This window comes from Schistocerca serialis, chromosome 1, assembly GCF_023864345.2.
Source record: "Schistocerca serialis cubense isolate TAMUIC-IGC-003099 chromosome 1, iqSchSeri2.2, whole genome shotgun sequence".
Lineage (NCBI taxonomy): Eukaryota > Metazoa > Arthropoda > Insecta > Orthoptera > Acrididae > Schistocerca > Schistocerca serialis.
This window is the reverse complement of record NC_064638.1, coordinates 639,760,772-639,780,061: the sequence shown is the minus strand read 5'-3', so window position 1 is coordinate 639,780,061 and position 19,290 is coordinate 639,760,772. Positions and strand designations below refer to the sequence as shown.

Sequence of the window (19,290 nt, the reverse complement as noted above, 5' to 3'; positions counted from 1 at the left end):
TGGAATAATGTACACTGGTACTGACTAGACAATTCCATACATTACTAACAGAGTAGACAGTACAACATCAAGAATGAAATTTTCACTCTATGGTGGAGGGTGCACTGATATGAAACTTCCTGGCAGATTAAAACTGTGTCCCGGACCGAGACTCGAAATCGGGACCTTTGCCTTTCGCGGGCAAATGCTCTACCAACTGAGCTACCCAAGCATGACTCACGCCCCGTCCTCACAGCTTTACTTCTGCCAGTACCTCGTCTCCTACCTTCCAAACTTTACAGAAGCTCTCCTGCGAACCTTGCAGAACTAGCACTCCTGAAAGAAAGGATATGGCGGAGACATGGCTTAGCCACAGCCTGGGGGATGTTTCTAGAATGAAATTTTCACTCTACAGTGGACGGTAGGAGACGAGGTACTGGCAGAAGTAAAGCTGTGAGGACGGGCGTGAGTCATGCTTGGGTAGCTCAGTTGGTAGAGCACTTGCCCGCGAAAGGCAAAGGTCCCGAGTTCGAGTCTTGGTCCGGCACACAGTTTTAATCTGCCAGGAAGTTTCAATACAACATCACACTCAAGTCAGACGTACATAACAAACTGAAACTGGTGTCAAAGACATTACTGTTGCCTGCTGCTCAGAGCAGTGACATCGACATTTACAGTGAGAGATAATAAATAGTCACTTTGTTGGCACTTCTTCATCTCTGCTAGAGCTGTTTCATATGTGGGCCTCATATGCATTACCATTTCATTTTACTTCTGTTTGATTATAGTTCACACTGTCATTGCTTTATTTTATGAGTTTATTATGCTTTGAGCATAGAAATTATGACTGATTTTTTCTTACAGATAGAGTTCCTGTTTTTACATTGTTTTTTTGTAGTGTAGCTACAGTTTATTCATAACAGCTAGTTGTCTGAACTAAATAAATCTGACACACACTATTTTGAACTTCATGAATGAGTGAGCTTTCTTTAAATTTATCCATAACCATCTTCATAGGATATAATAGATTTAAAGTGATGTGGGAATATTTTTGAGAATGAATTATCTTTCTTCTACACAATTCTGTTTTGTATACACCTTTCACATTATTACTATAAATTACCAGTACCAGTAAAGATTCTGCATGTGTCATTTCATATGATTTTATTATATTGCTTTATTGTTGAAGATGATTTATTATCATCACAGTTCATCAGTTGTAGTAACAGTGATTACCAAAGTACAAAGGTCAATCAAACAGATAGACACATGTGCATGGTCAATAAATTTGTTTATTTGTTATTTACTGTCCATATAACAATCAGTTTTTGGACATTGTCATAGATTTTAATTCACATATACAAAGGCTTAGTCAACTTAGTAAGTGCACCCATTGATACAAATAGAGAAGGTTAGAAATTATCATTTTGTTGTTGCAAAAACAAACCTACGCTGTATACACTGTTTTACAGAGACAATTTCAAAAATAAATCCGATGCTGTACACAATGTTTTACTACGGGAGATTACAGCTTGAAATCTTCTACTGAATAACAGCTTTTTTCTATTAATGAATGCTTAACTTTATTCTTTGAAGTGTTTAAATTAGCTCTCTTGAAGTCAGATGGAATTCTGTTACAAAAAATGGTTCCTATTGTTTGTATACTATGGTCTGTAGCCCTCTTTTACTTGCAGTTCTGTGAAAATTTTCCCATCCCCATGTACTGTACCTCCGTACATTACTGTTTGTTAATTATATTCTGGATGTTGTTTCACAGCCATTAACTTATTGCCTGCAGGATATACCTAGAGTAGATGGTTAGTATTTTATATTTTCTGAAGATTTCTCTACAAGTCTCCTGTTTACCTTGGCTACCACTCCTATTACCTTTTTTTGTAGTCTTAAGAACCAGTCTGTATAGACATTTGATGCCCCACCCTATACTTTGATACCATACTGAAGATCGGATGTATCACTCCGAAATATATCTGTCTCAAGCTATCATGGTCCAGGGAGGCTGAGATACTTTTCAGTAGATAGACATTTGCACTGATTTTCTTACAAATATGGTCTACATGTTCTTTCCATGACAGGTGTTTGTCAACAATTATGCCCAGAAATTCTTGTTTGTTTGTGTAGCTAACGGCCAATGGAGGTGTAGGTAGAGCCCAGTTTATATTCTGACCACAGCTAAGCATAAATTGCACTGTCACTATCTTCTCTTTATTTATGAGTAGCTTATTTGCAGTAAGCAGTGACAGAACACACACATAAAAGAAGGTTATAATAAACAATCTTTTGGAGCCAATGGCTCCTTCTACATGCAGAATGGTTAAAGGGGAAGGAAGAGGGGTGAAGGAAAACGACTGGAGAGATCTAGGAAAAGGGGTAAATTTCAGGAAAGTCACCCAGAACCATGGGTCAGGGGAGACTTACTGGACAGGATGAGAAGGAAAGACTGATTGTTGAGGACTGCCAATTTTTTATTCATCCAACTAAATTATTTTGTCAAAAATGGATTGTTCTCATTGTTTTATTTGCAGTAAGATAACTTCACAGAAAAGTATAATTGATTTCACAATTGTTTGTAGTAGTTTGCATGTCATGCCCCAGCTGACAAAAGACGTGTCACCAGCATAGCCTCCAACCTTGCTTTTTTGCAGTTTGATTAAATCATTTGCATACACAAGAAACAGAAAAGGCCCCAGTATACTTCCTTGGGGCACACTATATTGAAGTATCCTGTGGGTTAATTTGGTTTTTACTAACTGTTCATTGCTTTTATAAGTTAGCTTGACACATTGTTTCCTGTCTTTCAAATAGGAGATAAGTAGTTGCATCCCATATGCTTCTAATTTATGCAATAGAATTGTATGATTTACAGTATCAAAAGCTTTCCTCATATCCAGAAAGGCGTCTTATCTCATCTAGTTTCTTTAATATTTCATGTATAAAAATTGCTACTGCTGTTACAGTAGATCTTCCTTTTCTAAAAATGTGCATATTGTTAAATACATTATGTATTATGAAATATGCCTCAGACTGATTTAATATTACTTTCTCTAAAATTGACCAATCTCTGAAGTTAATCATATTGGCCTATAGTTTTTCATGTCTGTTTTTATTCCCTTCTTATATACCAATAGGATTTCAGTGGTCCTCAAAAGATCAGGGAAATCTCCATTGTAGAGGGAGATATTTATTAGATGTGTCAGAGGCTTCACTGATTCTCCTCTGCATTCCTCTAGCAGCATAGGTGAAATGTCATCCCAACCACGAGACATTTTAGTTTGAGGTTTTGAAATGATTGCAAGGAGATCCTTCTCAGTAATGCCATGGATGAAAAAAGATTGGCTGCTTTTTGTAACATTTAAATTGGGTGCCCAGTCTTGTGTTTCATTTGTGCCAACTGAGTTAAACTTCTGTATGAATTTCTTACACACTTCTTTTGTGTCATTTGTTTCATTGTCATTGTCTTTTAATGTTATGCTGATGTGTTTATGAGACTGCTTTTTCTCGCTTCTTTATACATTATTTTCTAGGCTCTTTTACTAACACAGGTTGAGTTGCTATGTGATGGGCATTTTTATGAGCTTTAAGGTTAGTCAAGAAATCTCTGTATTTTTTTCTGGGCAGTTTGCATTTTGTTAAATAATATTGTAATTTAGTATCTCTAAAGAGTATGTAACAGTCTTTCATGTTCTCTCTCACTTCAATGATTTCTGCAGGGAAATTCTCAGATTTGTGATTAATAGCTTTATTTACTTGTTTTACTAAAGGACATGTTTCATTTAAATTTTATTGAATAGTTAATAGAAATTTTCCTATTTATCATTTGCATTTGTTGCATTGTAAACTGGCTCACAGTTTTCATTGCTTAATGCCCTCGTAAGTGTATTATAATTAAATTTTCTTTTACACGTAAATGTACCACTTTTAGTTATACCTACATTTCCTACATCAATTTCCATAATAAGGGCTCTGTGATCAGATATGTTGTTTTCTAGAGGGGTTATGATTATGTTTTCCTTTGTTATATTTGTGAGTATGTGGTCAATGCATGGCTCTGTTTCTGCAGTAATTCTTGTAGGTTCTGTGTTTATATGCTAGTAGTTATAACACTGAAGTAAATTAACATAACAAAAATAATTATTGCTATTATTTAAAGAGTCTGTGTTGATGTCTCCAACAAACAGCACTTTTTTAAATGCTGATGTCTTCTCCAGCAGGTCCTCCAGATGAAAAATTCTTCACTATTATTTCAAGGTGATGTAGTAGAGCTGCTACAATCAGGCTTTTGTTCCGTAGTTTTAAATTTATTGCTACAACCTTAAGTACCATTTCTTCACTCAGATCATCAATCCCATGCCATCTTATTTCTGCTATAAATGCCTACACCTCGGCCTTTATGTGTTACTCTACAATACAAGTTTATGAGTTCATAATTTCTTAGCCTGTATCCATGTGCTTCCACTTCCTTGCAACCTAATTGACACACTATGAAGAAATGTGGTTTTCATTCATTAAGTATATGTCCAAGTGCTCTGTTGTATTCATTATATACTGAACATATTGGTATATAAGGGTTAAATTGCTATGCTTCACTCTAAAACAGAATCTCTATCACCTCTGTAATTGATAATTTTGTTTAAGTCCTTTTTCTCTGCTATAATTTTGCTTATTTTTTCACATAAAAGTTTCTTTCCTTTGAAATTTAGAAATAGTTACAATTTGGTATGTAGGTATTTGTCCATTTTGCTTACATCCACTATTCTACATTTTCCAAATGAAGCACACCTCCAAGGGTATCTGAATATAGGCCTGATTGAGATCTAAGATGGTGAAGACCTGCACTCCCTTATATCATTTGAAGCACAAAAGCAAATCCGGCAATGGCACTGACCTTATTATTTAATTAGTAGCAATCCACTATCAGGTAGTGCTTATCTCTAGGATTAGGAACTACGAACACTGAAGCAGCATAAGGAGATTTTGATAGTCAAATTGCTACTTGTTCAAACATCTTTTCTACCTATTTCCTTAATATTTTCATTGTAGGTGGTGACAATCTAAAGGGTGACTTTTTGAATGGCACCTACTCTCTGTGACCTTAATACCAATCTTCCAAGTAAAATCAGCAGTTTTGACAGCCAAAAACCCAATTACAATCGATCTTGATTTATTTGCTATTAAATATTGCTCCACATCTAATACCAGCTTTACCCAAGCACAGACCCCTTGGTGTTTGACAAATCATTTGTAATCGACAGATTGACTGAGTGATTCACTTGTTGAACAATATGCATTGTATGAGTTTCATTAAATGTTTGTACAATATTTCTCATTAAAATAAACATGCTCCTTATAGTATTTGTAGCTCCTATACTTAGTCCTACTTTTCTAACTCTATTGTAAATTGTTATATAGTACGGCATTCATGAACATTAAGTTACTATCAATAGTTATTTTAAGTATTCATTTACAGTATAGCAGCTATTATTTGGTAAATATTTTTTAGCCTTTTGCTAAAGATCTGGGGATCATTTACATTGTTTACTTCTTGTGGCAGCCCATTGTACATTTTCCTTCCATGGTATAATATACTATTTTCAGTTTTTGACTTGTGTCTTCTGTTTGCATGCAGTGTCTGGATTCAGTTCCATGGTCAAGTACTGTGAAGTTTGTGAAGTACAGATGAAGATTTTTTTCTTCTATGAATTATGCTGTGATAAACGTATTCAACATAACTATGGAACTGTCCCAATTTCTAACTTTTTGAATAATTCTTTACATTGTGCCCAATTACTACCATTCATTGCTATTTAGACAGCTCTTTTCTGTGTCTTGAAAATAGTCTGTATATTCCCAGAATTCATTCCCCAAAACATTATCCCATAACTGAAGATTGAATGCATTTATTAAAGTAGATTACTATGAGGCATGAAATATTGCATACTGCTTCAAGGATTCACAGGGCATAATATGGTGAAGATAGCCTCTTTTCCAAAATTCTCACATGTTCCCCCCATTGCAGTTGACTGTCTATAATCATCCACAAGAAATCAATATCAGTTACATAATCTAGTACATCGTTGTTTACATTCAATGTAGTATCATTGAGTTTTTTATATAGTCAGAAGATTACACAGTTTGTCTTTTTTCATATTTAAAGTTACTGTGATCTGTAATGACCAGTTCAGGTGCCTCTGAAAGTTTCATTGGATTTTTCTGTTAACTGTGTTGAGTTTTTCCTGTGATCACTATGGTGCTCTCAAGAGCAAATAGTATTTTTTCTCCATACCTGGTGACTCTATAGGGAATTATTTATATACCGGGTGTTCATTTTAACTGAAGACATTGAAATATCCCAAAAACTACACATTGGATCAAAACAAGTTATAATTCCAATTTGTTTGTCTTGAATGAGGGGGGGAGGGGGGAGGGGAATCCAGCAATATCTCACTTAACCCCTCCTTCCCCCAACCCAGCCCGACCTGTCCACGAGTGGTGTGGGACAACTTTGAAATCTTCAGTGGGAACCCCATTTTTTATTGCAGATTATGACTCTCCAGCAAAATATATACATATATTGTCAGAAGCATTTTCTTCAAGTCACAACAGATGGCACCATAATCAGAGGAATGGAAATGGGTATGCAATTGTGATTTATAACATTCTCAATGGCCCATGAATATCCAATGGCAAACAGTACCCCACCTCCATGCTGCAAGGGTAGGATAGGACAGTATTTCACAACTTCTAATTGGATTCATAACATTGTATTCCTAACATATAAAACAGGAAACTTTTTGCCTGCTTCAGTTACTGTATTCTTATATTTTCTCCTTTCATCAATTAAATTCAATATTTCTTCTGTTACCCAAGGATTTCTACCAGCCCTCGTCTTTTTATCTACTTGATCCTCTGCTGCCTTCACTACTTCATCTCTCAAAGCTACCCATTCTACTTCTACTGTATTTCTTTCCCCCATTCCTGTCAATTCTTCCCTTATACTCTCCGTGAAACTCTGTACAACCTCTGGTTTAGTCAGTTTATCTGGGGCCCATCTCCTTAAATTCCCACCTTTTTGCAGTTTCTTCAGTTTTAATCTACAGTTCATAACCAATAGATTGTGGTCAGAGTCCACATCTGCCCCTGTAAATGTCTTACAATTTAAAACCTGGTTCCTAAATCTCTGTCTTACCATTATATAATTTATCTGAACCCTGTCAGTATCCCCAGGCTTCTTCCATGTATGCAACCTTCTTTTATGATTCTTGAACCAAGTGTTAGCTGTGATTAAGTTGTGCTCTGTGCAAAATTCTACCAGGTGGCTTCCTCTTTCATTTCTTACCCCCAATCCATATTCACCTACTATGTTTCCTTCTCTCCCTTTTCCTACTACCGAATTCCAGTCACCCATGACTATTAAATTTTCGTCTCCCTTCACTATCTGAATAATTTCTTTTATTTTATCATACATTTCTTCAATTTCTTTGTCATCTGCAGAGCTTGTTGGCATATAAACTTGTACTACTGTAGTAGGCGTGGGCTTCGTGTCTATCTTGGCCACAATAATGCGTTCACTATGCTGTTTGTAGTCGCTTACCCGCACTGCGATTTTGTTATTCATTATTAAACTGACTCCGGCATTACCCCTATTTGATTTTGTATTTATAACCCTATAACCCTGTATTCGCTGACCAAAAATCTTGTTCCTCCTGCCAGCAAACTTCACTAATTCCTACTATATCTAACTTTAACCTATCCATTTCCCTTTTTAAATTTTCTAACCTACCTGCTCGATTAAGGGATCTGACATTCCACACTCTGACCTGTAGAATGCCAGATTTCTTTCTCCTGATAACGACGTCCTCCTGAGTAGTCCCTGCCTGGAGATTCGAATGGGGGACTATTTTACCTCCGGAATATTTTATCCAAGAGGATGCCATCATTATTTAACCATACAGTAAAGCTGCATGCCCTCGGGAAAAATTACAGCTGTAGTTTCCCCCTTGCTTTCAGCCGTTCGCAGTACCAGCACAGCACGGCTGTTTTGGTTAGTGTTACAAGGCCAGGTCAGTCAATCATCCAGACTGTTGCCCCTGCAACTACTGAAAAGGGTGCTGCCCCTCTTCAGGAACCACATGTTTGTCTGTCCTCTCAACAGATACCCCTCCGATGTGGTTGCACTTACGGTATGGCTATCTGTATCCCTGAGGCACGCAAGCCTCCCCACCAATGGCAAGGTCCATGGTTCATTATTATTATTATTATTACATTAAGCGAATAAAGTGTGAGGGGGGGGGGGGGGTTGGGGAAGGGGGGTGCGCATGTGGATGAGGAAGGGGGATTGAGAGAGAAAGAGAGGGGCAGCACATTTTAACAATGACAGATGTGTTGGTTTTGAACATGTGACCTTTTGTGACTACTAGGCTCATGACACACTCTACATTCACTAGTGAGCTAAAACATTGTGACTACCACACACCGTAAGACTGAATGCCACCTGGTAGAATAGTGTAATGTGTTGTGGTAAGGAAAGTCTGTAAGTGAAGTGGAAATGTATATGGAATCATTCTGGTGACAATCAAGGACACACATGGGAAACTTCAATGATATAAGCAACTTTGAGATATGACAGTATGTTGTGCCCTAGTACCTATGGATGAGCATCTTCAAAATGGTGAAGCTATTGCATGCTACTGTAATGAGCAAGTATGGAAAGTGGTTGGATAGTGGAACTACAACTACAAGTAGTCAACAAGGTGGTGGATGTCCTCATCTCATCACAGAATGAAGAGACTGGAGTTGTGTCCAATCTGTAAAGTAGTACAGGCAGCTATCAATGGCGGATTGAACTATAGACTGCAGTGCTGGTGTAGGTAAAACTGTTTCAGAGTACACCATTCAGCACACATTGTTGAACATGGAGCTTCTCCATAGATGCCTCCTATGTGTTCCTGTGTTGACACAACAATATCTTCAATTATAATTGCAGCTTGGGGTCATTGAGACTGGACCATGGATCAAAGGGGACATGTCACCTAAACACATTGTGTGTACTGTTGACAAAGGCCAATGACTGAAAGCTTTAATTGTGAGAATCTTTTTGTAGTGTCCACCTGCTTAGCTGGATGGTAACGTGCTGGCCTCCCATGCGACAGACGTGGGTTCGATTCCCGACCAGGTTGGAGATTTTCTCTGCTTGTGGACTGGGTGTTGTGTTGTCTTCATCATCATTTCATTTTCATCACTGATGTGCGAGTTGCCCAATGTGGTGTCAACTGCAATAAGCCTCACAATCAGTGGCCGAACTTGCCCGGTTGGGGCCTCCTGGCCAGCAGTGCCATGCAATCATTCCTTTTTTTTTGTTGTGCCCACCTGCAACTCAGCATCTCCAGTATATGTTGAGTAGCAACTTTCCTTCTCATAATACTGAAACATGTCATCTGTTGTTTCAAACATACTGGTGTGTGTAAAGACATAAAGCTTTTATTAGACTGATGCTTACAAACCATCAGGTAAACCAAGGTGTGTGTGTGTGTGTGTGTGTGTGTGTGTGTGTGTGTGTGTGTGAGAGAGAGAGAGAGAGAGAGAGAGAGAGGTGTGTCCAGACAGCAAAAGTGTTTCAGTAGCATGTAATAACAACACTGATGCTAACTTATTGAACTTAATATGGTGGCCACAATTTGTAATTCATTAGAGAGCAAAATGCTATAACATTATTTTTTTTTTTTTTTTTTACCGTGCCAGAAGGCTATGTACGAAAATATGAACAAAACTAGTAGCAACCTAACAAAATTTCTGACAACATATGATAGTTTAACTATGTAAATGTGTCTTTCATTACTTACTTATCCGATATTGTAATTTATTAGAACATTCCAGATGTGTGTAATTAGGAGCACTTTCTGGTGAGGCAGATGGCTCAGCTCCATCTGAAATGTTGTGTATGCTCAATAAACATGCATTCACTTTCAAGTGTTAGTTCTTGTTGACAACCCTCATCTGATAACTAGTATTCAGCTTAAGACCCTCTGTGACATAGTTTTATGGAGAGACCAGGTATCTCACACACTGAATCTCCATGGCTCCAACAAGGCTCCACAAAAATTGTCACCCTCAAGGGCAAGAACCTAAATACAGTTAGTACGTTCCCCCTATGGCCCATGTTGTAAGATACCAATGGATACATCGCATAACATACCTGAATATGATGGAAACTGAAAACATTTCATACCTAGTAAGGGATGTGGCAGAGGATGTCTATCAAGTGCTGCTTTTTAAGAATGTCAATGCAATTCAGGGCATCATCTAGTGGTGCAGCATATTGAGTCAGTGTATAAGAGTATGCTGAAAGATAATTGACAGACTCTTGGGAGTCATATTGATGGTAGTCATGGAAGACAATCACCACCTCACATTGCTAATATGGTAATATAAGAAAGGAGCTACAAGCCTTTGTGATGACTGCTACTGTAAGACCCAGATACCTGGAAACAATAGCAATGACTATTCAAACCAGGCAGGAGGAGATAACATTGTTAGTGCAATCATTGGCACGAATCTCTACAATGGAGACCAACACTAAGAAGTAGAGCTGTACACCCTGGACAAATTTTGCAACCATTTGACAACATCCAAGGTTCTTGACAACAAAGATACAACTGCCTGCCTTGCCAGTTTGATCACCATGTAGAAAAAGAAACATTTGCTAAATGGAGGACAATACATCAGCATATTTCCATTGTGAACTCCTTAGGTGCTCTGAAACAGTGGGCTGCTATTTTGCAATTAGGATATGCAATGTCTGCATGGTATACAATGTATGCTGTTGTGTACAGGCTATAATTGATTGCTGGCTGGCTGTATGTGAATAACAAGTTCAACTTCCACCTCCTTAAATTATTTATGAGTTAACATTTATGTTTTATGGAAGGTCCTGGGACATACTATCAAATATTATAATTTTCTATATAAATACTACCAGGAGCACTGTTTACATATCTCCAGCATGCCAGAGATGAACATGCAAAGTACGCTATACGTGGTGCTGTATTTTATGCTGTTACTGTTTTCAGTGAGCTTGGGTTGGTTGCCACCAACATGGGTTGAAATATGTCTAAATTATCAGTACATTATTTGTGATGATGATATTGCAGTATTAGAACTGTTTAGTAAATAATAAACATTTTGTCCTATGCTCACACTGCTACTGGCATTCTCTGGCACTGGCACTTGGAAGTTACTAGTGGGCTCTGGTATTAGTTCTCTTTTGACAGCTCACTGTATCTTGTCTACTGTACACTATAGTATCTGTATTATCATTTGGATTATTTGCTATGGTTGTTTCAAGCACACATACATATCTTATTCAGTCACTTATAAAGATGGTATGCAACCTTATTTGAATAGAATAGAATAGAATATTTTTATTAGCCTTTCAGTATTTTTCATACAGTTGGCTTCGTCAAAGTTTACAGAGGGTTTTAGTTTCAGTACGATATTCAAATAGTTACAGAAAGGGGAGAAAAGGAACTAAAGACCTTTTCTTCAGCATTATGTAAAACAATGTTTTATACGGTAATAAAATACACACATAAGAAAAGAATCACAGTAAATAACTAGCTTATATAATATCAAAACATTTTCTTCATAACTTAGGTAAAACATATATTTTGATGATTAGTTTCTAAGAATTCTTCAGTTGTATACAATTCATTGTTTTTTAACCAGGTTTGCAATGTATTCTTATATTTATTTAGTGGTACTGTACGAGCTGAGCATGGTAACTTATTGAAAAATTTTATGCTTAAGTACTAATAGTTATTATGGAATATAGCAAGTCTTGTGGAAGGCAAGTCCAGCAGGTGACTGTTTCTTGTACTGTGTGCATGCACATCACATCTCATGTTCTGGGATATATTAAACAGTTATATATGTACATGCTTGGCACTGTCATTATGCCAAGAGATTTAAAATAATTTCTGCAGGACTCTCTGGGTGCTAACCCTTCCATGCACCTGATTGCTTTCTTCTGCCATCTGAAAATACATTCAGCTCCTGGGGAGTTACCCCAAAGCAATATTCCATATTGCAGTTGGGAATGGCAAAAAGCATAGTATGAGTGGAGTAGCAATTGCTTGCTCACACTGTTTCTTAATTTATACAATAAGAAAAGTACTCATGCTAGTTTACAACATAGATAAGTGGTGTGTCCTTCCCATGAGAGCTTTTGGTCTATGATTAGTCCAAGTAATTGGCTCTGAGCACTATGCGACTTAACTTCTGAGGTCATCAGTCGCCTAGAACTTAGAACTAATTAAACCTAAGGACATCACACACATCCATGCCCGAGGCAGGATTCGAACCTGCGACCGTAGTGGTCACGCGGTTCCAGACTGAAGCGCCTTTAACCGCACGGCCACACCGGCCGGCAGTCCAAGTAATTCCACTGTTTTGTTTTCATTTTTACTTACTTTGAGATTAAATATTATTCTCCTGTTTTTGTTTGATTTATGCACAGCTGGTTAGCCTGACACCAGTAATTAGCCATTTGCATCATTTCTCTATTTTTGTCCAGTACACTCTGTAAGTTCTCTCCTGTACTTATTAATGTCATATCATCATCTTATAGTATGTTCTTATACGGTATGTAATTCGAGAAATCATTAACATAGACAATGAACAGAAAAGGTCCAAGAACAGAGCCGTAGGGTATTCCTCTTTCTATAGGGAGTATTTCTGACCTCTGCTTATTTGCATATACAAGTTGTAACCTATTGCTTAGATAAGATTTGAATAGGTGGAGTGTATCATCTTTAATGCCATAGTATTTTAACTTTTTGATAAGTATGTCATATGACACCGAGTCAAATGCTTTACTTAGGTCAATAAGTGTTCCAGACATTGATACCCTTTTTTCATACCCTTCATAAACATTGCTCACCAAAGCTTCTACTGCTTTTACAGTTGATAGGTGTGACCTGAAGCCAAGCTGTCGTTCATTTAAAATTTTGTTGGTTTCAAAATACCTGTATATCTGCTTATGCACACAATTTTCTACTAACTTGGATATTATTGGTACTATTGAAATGGGTCTGTAGTTATTTGGGAGGTTTCTTTCACCTTTTTTATACACAGGCAATGTAACTGTGAGCTTAAGACAGTCGGGGAATATTCCTTCATCAAGAACTCTGTTTGATAGTGAGAGAAGTGGTATTTCAATTTCTTTTGCTATACATTTAATGATGAGATTACTGAGTCCATAATAGTCTTCCGTTTTGGAATTACTTAATTTGTTTATTGACTTATGAATATCATTTAATGTGATTCAGGTCCAAGTGAACTTCTCACTTCTTGTCTGCTTTGCACAAGTGAGCAATGCTTCTGCATCAGAGGCAGAATTGATGGGCGGGGTGATGACGCTATTTACAAAATATTCATTGAGAATATTGCAGTCAATAGAGATACTCCTTTCTTTATTGGTATTATTAATTTCCCTTTTAATGACAGTCCAGGCAGCTTTACATTTTTTTTAGAATTTAAAATATATTCATCATTTGCACAGCATTAGCATTTTTTATTTCTAATCTGTAAAGGTTTCTCATTTTAGTGTAATTTTCCTTGTCCCTATCACTGTTATGAGATTTGTCTTTCATAAACATCAATAGTATTCTGAGTTTGTTAAGTTGTGGGGTGTACCACTTGTTAGTATTTTGTTGCTTATGAGTAATATTACTCTGGTACCTTTTGGTTACCAAGGGGCATGTCATTTCTACTATATGCTTGATCTCTGTCAGGAAAATGGAAAAACATTTATTAATCGTTTTCTTGTTATCCATTACATGAGTCCAATCCTTTTCTTTTCACTGGTTTATCGTTTTGTTTACATTGGATTCGCCTAGAATTCTATATGTCACTTCTCTCTCTGTAGAACTGAAGGCTGACTTTTCTATTTGAAGCCATAGCCCTGTGTGATCTGATATTCCTAATTCTATTACATCACATTGTATGCAGTCTCTTTGTACATTGCTAATTATGTTATCAAGGCATGCGTTCAGTTTAGTGGGTTTTTCATTGAGACAGTAATAGTTTAATGACTTCAGAGTGTTAATCATATGAATTACATTTTTCTCTTTGCCCTTATATCTATGTTAATATCACCTACAATTACAATTCTATGCTGTTTATATTTTGACAACAGCAATATTAAAGTATTAATTCTTTCTATAAATACTATCTCATCAGAGCCTGGGATTCGATAGATTGAGACAATTGCAGTTTTCTGTTTGTGCATTACCACACCAGCTACTTCTCTTGTAGCTTCAAGGCATATTCTACTAAGGTCTATAACTGAGTAATGCAATTCAAGGTTACTTTTGACATATACTGAGACCCCACCATGTGTAATACTTTTTCTGCAGTAGCTTGTAACTAACGAATATCCAAGAGGAACACTATCATGTTGTGACATGAATTATCGTCCCCATGCTGTCTGGTATTACTATTATTACAACTGCTGTAATTCTGTTCCCTACAATGATTTGAGAATGGAAGCAAAGTGAAAACTGTCACCATCAATAAATAAAGAAGACTTCCTAATGCAACTTATGATGGTACTCAAATCATTTCATCCATTAGGAACACTATTTGGTGAGGCAGGATGATCACCTTGCACTTTTGTGCGTGCTCTGCACCCGTACTTTCAGAATGAAGTGTTACTTCTTGTTGAAAACCCTGCTCTCATGATTCATACTTGATTCTGGATTCCATTTGACAGTATTATGAATTTGTAATTTATTGTGCAAGATGTGATGTAGACTCAATATCAAAATAATAATGTTAAATATCACAAACAATGGTCAGTCAATTTTGGATTGCAATTTGGCACTCAATTAAACCCAAAATTATATGCAATGTATTCACAGACCAACTGGAACATTATTTACGTACTTAGTGGGGCACCATATCTTTTCTGAAGAAGTCATGGAATATAATTAAACTGCTTCATATTAATAGATCGGAAAATGTCAGTACTGAATTATGAGATTAATGAATACATGAGGGTAAGTTAATTATTATCTGCTATTTAGTTATATTTCTGTTTATTTTGGTAGTACTGTTGTTTTACATTGACTACACATGCTTTGTTTATTTGTTGTTATGTCTTTGCAGTTTTCAAGCTGCCAGGTTAGTTTCATTATCACTACCGTGCTGTTAATCATAGCTGCTCCACTGTCTATTTGCACCAAAGAAGAGCAACATCCAGTGATCTGTTTTCTGTTGTTGGAAGGCATATCAGGGGCCAAAATTCATTGAAGACTTTTGCCACAACAGAGTGTCTACGAATGGATTGAAAAATTCCAAAATGGTCACACAAGTGTGACGTATGATGAAGTAGCCAGATGACCATTTACTGCCACAAATGAAGAGACCATTGAGCGTTCACGTGAAATGATTCTCTTAGACAGACAGTTAACTACTGATGAAGTGGCACATTGTCTGCAAATTAGTCATGGTTCTGCCTACAAAATCATTCACAACAGACTTGGGTTTCATAAAGTTTGTGCAAGATGGGTCCCAAAACAACTCGCACAGTTGCATAAACAAACATGCTTGGACATCTGCAAAAAACATTTGGATCACTATGGTAATGAAGGGGACAACTTCTTAGACAGGATCATTACTGGTGACGAAACATGGTCCATCATTATGAGCCAGAGAGTAAACGGCAGAGTATGGAATGGAAACATCCAAATTTGCCATGCAAGAAAAAGTTCAAGACCCAACCGTCCACAGGAAAACTGATGCTTACAGTGTTTCGGGACACACAAGGTCCAGTACTAGAACATTATGGTGAAAGGGGCACAACAATAAACAGTGTATGTTATGGTGAGATGCTTACTGCCAGGTTAAAGCCTGCAATTCGAAGCAAACACTGAGGATTGCTGTCAAAAGGTGTTGTGTTGTTGCACGATAATGCCCGTCTGCATACTGCTGCCCACACAGCTGAAATGCTCCAGAAACTCAAATTTGAAGTACTGGATCATCCTCCATATAGTCCCGATCTTGGCTCTTCTGACTATCACTTGTTTGGTCCACTCAAACAGGCATTAAGGGACTGTTGATTTGCCTCAGATGAAGCAGTGAAAGAAGCGGTGCATTCCTGGCTCGCAACTCAACTGAGAACCTTCTTTTATGAGGCCATCAGGAAGCTTGTACAACAATGGACCAAATGTGTTGAAACGCAAGGAGACTATGTTGAAAAATGATGTTCTTTTCTATTTGATTACAATAAAATTTTGTAACTGCTTTGCGGATAATAATTGACTTACCCTCATATAATGCAGCCAGTGCTTGGTCAGGACTGGCACAGTTGTACAATGTTCATGGAGACCCACCTATATCCAGATATAGGCTATTATTGTGATGGGATTGTTACTCCCAAAGGCATAAGCTACTGCCAGCACCCTAATGTCATTAATCCATACAGTGGATTCAGTCTGGGGTTGTTGCATCTCATTTTGTCCAAGAAGCAAGCACTATAAAATGCTCGATTATGTGGATATGTTTATGTGACTCCTGTTTACACTATACTGAGTGGTCAGAAACAGTCTGAAAAGCTTGCTTGTGCATTGAAAGTAGATTATGCTTCCTAAAACTGAACAAGAGAGTGACACATAAACTGGACTTGGTATGGTAGCAAGGATCAAACCCAAACCAAAGGCTGAGCAGTCTTGTGTGCTATCATCTAGAGTATGAGAACAACTGACACTAAATGTGTCTGGTGGGTTTCTTGAATTTATGTTCACAATGGCTTGACTGGCTAACTTGGCTTCAATATTAATTGAATTGGAAATGGCACAATTCTTAACAATTATTTCTCAGCACAGCCTACAATGCAACACCATTACAAGCTTTTCAGACTATTTCTGGCCACCCTCTACATTGCGCTACTGTTAATTGCATAGTTATTGTAGCAATTATTTGGCTGTTATTAACAGACATAATTGTAAGCTGTCACCTTTAAGAGATGTTTCTTTTATGAAATGATAGGTTGTCAGATTTTTTTCAATCATTGTCTGACTTTGACAAAGTAATACCTAAGGTGTTAGATGTAAGCATTTTTGTGAGAAAGAGGTGGACATAATAAGAATATACAGAATGCAAAAAGAAAAATATGATGAAGGCATAGTTAACATTGTTGGATTGTGGTTGACATGAATAATAGGCATGAAATACAGGGTGATTATAATTAATGTTAAATTTTCAAACCACTATAGAAATAACACCACTGGTTAGAATGATGTCAAATTGCAACAGAATATTATCAGAAAAGGAGCAAAATGTATAGCAGAAGAAAAATAATTAGTTACAAAATGTAGCAATAGATAGCGCTGTAAGCATCATAATTTAATGGTGGTCGACTACAAATGACAAATGAATCATACAACAATGTCTAAGGTGTGTGTTTGATGTTAAACAAATTGCACTACTCAATGTGCATGGGTGAACAGGTGTGATAATGTTAGTTATGTAAGCCCTTCCACCACGCAAGTTCATATCACATCAGATGGAAAAATCAGTTCGTAATTGTCCTGAGGCCAAAAACCACATGAAAAGCATCAGTCACATCGGGTTTTATTTGTCTCAGGGCCAAAAACTGCATAAAAAGCATGAATTAAAATCAAATTGTATTATTAATTTCCATGTGACTGGTGCAAAACATGTTCAATATACTGTCCACTGTTTCCTGTAACAAGTTGAAATTGAGAAACAGCATGTTCCACAAATGATCGAAGTGTTTCCAGGGTCACGTTCAGAATGTGATGCACAATGCATGCCTTCAATGCAGCTAAGTTTGCAATCGGAATACTGAACACAACATCTTTTAGATAGCTCCACTGCCAGAAGTCACACGGATTAAGATCAAGTGATCAGGATGGCCTAGCTGTAGGGAAATGGCGGCTGATAATTCTAGCATTTCCAAAATGGTGCTTCAGCAGCTGCTTAACTGGATTTGCAATGTGCAGAGGTGCGCCATCTTGCATGAAAATGATCCCATCCACACTGTCGGAAAGCTGAAATGAGGTTGTTGTGCAAAACACACTCATAGCACTTACTAGTGATGGTACAGATAACAGGACCTAAAGCACCTGTCTCTTCTAAAAAATATGGCCCTATGATAAATGATGCTGAAAACTCACACCACGCAGTGATCTTTTCATCATGAAGTGGTACTGGTTGATTTGTGTGTGGATTTTCCGTTGCCCGTATTCGACAATTCTGTGTATTGACATATCCTGTAGGTGGAAGTTCACAAAATCTTTCATGGCGAATCATTATCCACTTTCATGTGAGCAAAAAACTCTAAAGCAAAGGTCTCTCTTGCTGGCAGGTCAAAAGGAAGCAACTCGTGCTCATGGGTAATTTTGGACAAATAGCAAAGAATGGTTTTGTAGGATTTTACACACCGTGCTCATGAGTATGTCCAATGTTCAGGCAATTCTCCATGCACAACACGTTTGAACACCACCACTCAACTCCTCCTGCATTGCTGTGACCCTCCCTCCACCAGGTTGCACACCAAAAGAACTTATCTTTTCGAATTTCCACATCATTTTCTCCAGACCCACGGCAGCCATCAGACCAATGCCTTTTTTCAAACCCTTCAGTGTCTGGAACTTCTGCAGAGTGAAATAATCACAGCAATTATGTGTGCACAGTAATCATTCTTGTAATACAGCTTTACAAGCAGAGCGCAATCCTGCATACAGACAGTCATGTTGAACATCGCAGACATGAAAGGAGGAAAAGCCATGTACCTAGCATCTTTATACCAACTTCAGTGGGTCTTGTGCATGACAGGTGTTTTCATTTGCATATTCTGACACATACAGCGCCATCTACTGATCACTTTTCACACTATTTTTTTTCTTCTGCCATACATTTCCCCCTTCTCAGATAATATTCCACTGCAATTTGACATCATTCTGATGAGTGGTGTTATTTCTACAGTGTTTTGAAAGTTCAGCTTTAATAGTAATCACTCTGTACTTGTGGAGGAACCAAAATTACTTGGAGACCATTGGAAAGGAAAAGTTTGGACACACCAGGTGTAGAAGTATGAAGCTGGAATTTCTCTACAGATTGTGCTAGCCATCAGTGTAGGGCTCATGAGACCACATCTGCAGTGCCATTTGTTTCCTGTAATGGATCACAACGAATGTCAACACACAGTAAGCAAAGTTCCATACATCAGTATCTGTTTCAAACCAGTAAACATGTCGCATTTTGTGTCTACAA

At 37.4% G+C, this 19,290-nt stretch overlaps 1 protein-coding gene across 1 annotated transcript in view; it reads left to right on the top strand.

Moving 5' to 3' along the window:
• The window catches only part of LOC126478751 (zinc metalloproteinase nas-14), a 92,903-nt gene that overhangs the window by 2,576 nt on the left and 71,037 nt on the right, over positions 1-19,290 (top strand). The gene's annotated exons all lie outside the window — the stretch shown is intronic.